The sequence below is a fragment of the Cyanistes caeruleus genome, chromosome 2 (genome assembly GCF_971803275.1).
Source record: "Cyanistes caeruleus chromosome 2, bCyaCae1.hap1.1, whole genome shotgun sequence".
Lineage (NCBI taxonomy): Eukaryota > Metazoa > Chordata > Aves > Passeriformes > Paridae > Cyanistes > Cyanistes caeruleus.
The window spans coordinates 73,997,743-74,001,689 of NC_141702.1; the positions used below are offsets into that span (position 1 = coordinate 73,997,743).

The 3,947-nt window shown below is 43.9% G+C and overlaps 1 long non-coding RNA gene across 1 annotated transcript; it reads left to right on the plus strand.

The window, feature by feature from the left end:
- Nucleotides 1–1,441: 1,441 nt before the first annotated feature.
- On the plus strand, nt 1,442–3,599 carry LOC147654921 (uncharacterized). Its single transcript, XR_015283439.1, has 2 exons — nt 1,442–1,842; nt 1,933–3,599. It is a non-coding gene; the product is annotated as an uncharacterized LOC147654921 (long non-coding RNA).
- Nucleotides 3,600–3,947: the final 348 nt, after the last annotated feature.

Sequence of the window (3,947 nt, forward strand, 5' to 3'; positions counted from 1 at the left end):
CTGCCTCTGATCTGGAGAAATAAAGCAGGGGTGCTGGTTCTCTTGATGGGGTGATGTCATGCTTCAGATTACCTCCTCAATTCCTGTTGGTGCTTTCCCAGACCGGGCACACACTGAGTCTGACTATTGTTAAGCTCCTTGTGACTGGTGAGCAAGCCAGCCAGAGACCAGGCAACATTTCTATTTTTGTTTTGCCTTCTTAAATCGAGCCTGACACACTAACATAAATAAGCACAAATATTTCCAGAAAGCTGCATTTTCAGGGCTTTGCCCCGCTAATACAAAGAGCGGCAAGTTATTATCCTGTCAATGAGCAAACAAGAACACCCACAGCCATTTGTTCAGAGCAGTTTCGTGCCACAGCCGTGCAGCACATGCTCAACACGACAGCAGAGCTGAGGATGCACGTGCAGAGCCCGGAGCAGCAGCTCCTGCATCCCGGTGGCTCCGGCATCCCAGCCCGACACCATGGTCACACTCCCCGGCTGCCTCCTCTGCTCCTGATCCCTCCTCTCCCTGCAGCGGGCACACAGCCGGTTCTGAACCCGGCGTCAGGAAGCAATTCCTTTGTTTACACCCGCAGAAACAGGCGAATCTGAAGCATGCTCACCTTTGAAACTATCAGGGAGCACAAGGCGGAGGCGTATGGGTTATAGAAGAAAGATTCCCAAACCCAGGGATGAAAATAATTTTGTCTTCAAATCCACAGCGTAGAGATTGAAAAAAAAAATAAAAATAAAAAAATTAAAAAAGCCCCTGTGTTAGTGTTCAGCCTCCCCTCCTAAAGATAAGTCAGGACAGTGTGCATTTCCCTCCTGAAGCTTTGCTAATTTAAGCAGTTTTGCTATCTGGAAGATTTGGAGGAAGGGAGAGTTAGCGAGTTCTGCATCTCCAGTGTGCCAGAAATTTTCCTAGAAGCAGAAGACTTTGTACCATATCCTCAGCTTGATAGCATATTTTAAAAAATATTATGTGGCAAACACAATCAGATCCATGCACAGTGCCAGTAGATGCAGAGAAACAGTTTTGTAGATGCAAACGTGTTCATCAGCGTGCTGCAGTGCCAAAAAGCTTCAAGTTGTGTGAGAAGGGAGGAAAATCAACTCCAGAAAAACAAAAAGGTTACATATTGTCAGCAGTAAGTGCTAGTCCAGCCTGTCCTGATGCAACTTTTCTTCTTCATGAAAGGGTGGGGTAACAAAATTCTTATCTGGAAAATAAAGAGTAGAAAGAGAGCCACTGGCTTGTGCCTGACAGGAATTTCTCCAGCAGCACGGAGAGACTCATTAGAATTTTTCCCATGACACACCACAAAAGATGGCTGGAGAAAACAAAGTGAGGTGCTGGAGCTCAGTATATTTCTTTGTCCTTGAGAAGCCTGGCCCTGCTGAATCTCACGGGCTAATGCATGCATAATTGGAGGCAGCTGATTAAGTTTATTGTGTTCCTGACTAAGTCGAGAGGAGTGAGAGAGGGAGGGGGGAAAAAGAAACAGAGTTGGCTTTAATTAAAGCTCTGCAATTGTCTTTAATATTTACATAATGCGCTATCATAATTGATCCTGATTGGAGGCTTAAGATGCACAGAAGAAAATGACACACTGGAAGACCCCAGCTGAGGAAACAAAAAGAAGGGGCAGCCCCTTCTCCTCCCCCCCCATCACTCCCAGCCAAATCAAAAGCCACAGAAGAGGAATTGTGCCGAGGCTCTTTATAAAGCTCAGAGCTCTGCATGGGCTCAGAGCAGCACAGCTCCTTCACCGTGCACCGATGAGCTGTGAGAGGATGGCTGCACCACTGGCAGGGACAGGAGCATCCTCTGGCTTCACACGCCTGGTCAGATGTGAGCTGTTCCTCTTGTGTGGGGCTGGACACACAGCAGGGGCTGGGAGAACAGATGCACCTGCTGAGGGTGTCTGGTGCTCTTTCCTAGGTTTAACTGAGAAGTTCCCCATGAGGAGGAGACCACAAGCTCCACAGGAGAAGGAAGCAGTGGCACCTCAGAGGAGAGTAATCGTTCCTTAAGATCCATCCCACCAATGCCAGTTGTATGGAGTTCTTCGCAAAAGAGCCACGTGTTGTTCTATTGGAAATTCTAGAACTGACAGTGTTTCTTCAATTTAAAAAGAGTGGGAAGTCTAGATTGGAATCAAAGATGAGAACTGCTACAGCCTGAACTATTCTCCAGTCTGGGTCCAAGTGCTATATTTCAGAGCCCCCTCTGCAGTACCCTGGGCTGCAGTCACAAATCTGATGGCTGAATGCAGATGCTCGTAACCACTTGCCCGTGAAGCATAGGTAGCTCCCAAAGAGATGTTTAAAGTGTCTGTGTGAGATCCCTTTTGATTTGGGATTGCAGATATTTTATTTGCAATTACATGCAAAAGCAGGCACCGTTCTGCTCTCACTGATCCTGCAACCAATTGGAAAGAAAAATATGCATTGCAGTATCCCCTGTGGAAAATTCCTTTCAGATTTCCCATAACTTGCCTCACAGAAAATAATAAATAAGAGGAGTTTATGATTTACCTGATTTACCAGATTTGTGATTTACTAGACCTTAACCTTATATTTTTATTGTTTTGTTTTAACCTTCTAGTCACAGCAGAACAGACAAAGCGAAAAGAAGTTTCTGTCCCTCCCTTCAGAGCATAACTATGACTCACAAAGTTCATGCATTCACTTGGAAATGTGGTGCTGCATCACTCTCATTCTACAGCAGCAATAACGTACAGAAACTGCACTGATGCTTCAGGCATCAGATAACCTATTTACTGGCAGGGAGGACCTAAACTTGCACAGCTGTTTTCACCAGTTCCTGACTCAGAATACAGCAGGGACCTCTGGCAGGCTCAGGAACTACTTAAAGGTTTAGTAATCTGGTCCAATCCATTATTTATATTCTTTTCTTCTTCGATGTAAAAACTACGATGCTAGAAGAGCATAAGCATCATTAGATATGCAAGACACTATAAAATGCTTAGGAAAGCATTTACAACACCTCTCTAGATGCTGTACAATATCCATGATGACAGTATCCAAAACAGTGCAGTTGTTGATACCAGCAAGAACTTTCTGCCAGTAATCATAGACCGTGTAGAAACCAGTGCTGGTATAAAAAGAGACATTTTCCTAGAGGTTAATACCTATTGAGATTCAAGAGTAAAATATTACTTTTCTACTTCAAGGTATTTCAGTTCAAACAGTCAGGCTTAGGCTTCTCTGTGTGAGGTCATCCTTTCACCTATTGTGTAACCGGAGCATAAAGATAACTCACCAGGAACATGAGCAAATTTTCAGGAGAATTTCCAAGAGGAATGTGAAGAACATTGTGGAAAGAGCATTTCTACCCTTACCTACACTGCTGATTCTGTAGTGGAAAGCTGTAAAAGTCTGAGGTTCAGCATGGGCTGATGCTTAATTCCAGACATAGACACCCACTCAATTCTGCAAAGGAAAAGAGCATAAAATATGTTGGAAATGGCACCATAGGTAGGAGTCATATTGTAAATGGAAAGGGATATTTTCTCCTCCTTTTTATTGCAAGCAGCCTGTTTTATCCTAGCAGTTTGTATTTGGACTACATTTCCAGACATAAAATTTATGTGGCAACAAGGCAGCTGAAGAGGTGGTCCTTTTTAAAACTCTTTTCTTTTTAAATGGTATTTCAAAGTGAAGATAAACACTGCTTGAGGTAGAAAGTCTTTCTGCAGCTCACCATCTGCCATTACACAGGGTATTACAAGACTTATTGGCTTTACTTAACTGTTAATGAAAGACTACCATCAACAGCTGCCATCACTCCCACTACAGATTGTAATAAACAATAGCCCATTTGGCTAATAGCCCTCATTCTCCTGCTCTAGAGCTAGGGGTATAGCTAGGGAGCCCACAAGGAATCAGTAAAATTGAGAGACAAGAAAAGATAGCTTGAACTCTGTGATTGAT